Source organism: Acyrthosiphon pisum, unplaced genomic scaffold (genome assembly GCF_005508785.2).
Source record: "Acyrthosiphon pisum isolate AL4f unplaced genomic scaffold, pea_aphid_22Mar2018_4r6ur Scaffold_21295;HRSCAF=23551, whole genome shotgun sequence".
In the NCBI taxonomy this organism is placed as follows: Eukaryota; Metazoa; Arthropoda; class Insecta; order Hemiptera; family Aphididae; genus Acyrthosiphon; species Acyrthosiphon pisum.
Window position 1 is genome coordinate 1 of NW_021770746.1, and position 805 is coordinate 805.

Here is an 805-nt window from a genome sequence, read left to right on the forward strand (position 1 = left end):
GTGCCGACGTCACTACACCTCTGATCCATAAGCAGTACGCGTATACTGAGCACACACATATATATTACCTAATTACCTATATATAAATGGAACAGGGTGGTCAAAGAATATGCTTGGAAATGCTTATGAAGCATATTGTCTTATCCATTCCGAAAGGTAGTTTCTTACACACTTATATTTACATTATATATATATGTTACCGGCAATATGGATAATCCGGTATTTTGCAAAATACCTAGGCATTATATAAAATGCCAAAAATCACTCGGAAATATATAGAATACGGGCTTTGCCTAGGTATTATGTATAATGCCCGACGTGGAGAAGGAAATATGATAAAAATAAACAAAATTGGGTATCGCTTATTATACCAACGACTTTACTTGTCGTTTATCTTAAATGCGCGTACCGTGTCCCCGGTTGATTTGATGCAATAAAGATTAAAATTCTTATCCTACTATAATAATAATTCTGAGGAACTATATTGACGTACGTATAATTTGATTACATTATCGTCATTTACGTGTCTCGTCGCGGTGTGGCATTACTATGGATACGATTAATATGAAGTCAAAGTTTTACGACGAACTACATACAAATCGTAAAAATTTGGCTAAAAATACTAGTTTTTTGACTGATGAACGATATAATGAGTTGATAGAAATTATTTTAGAACTTAAAGCTGGACGTAAGGAAAAAACAGCCTAAAGACTTCCGTTTAATTTAAAACGTAAGGAAATTCATATAAGAAAAAAATCCCTCAAATTACTTTTATAAAATATAACCAACTATTTTATAAGCATTT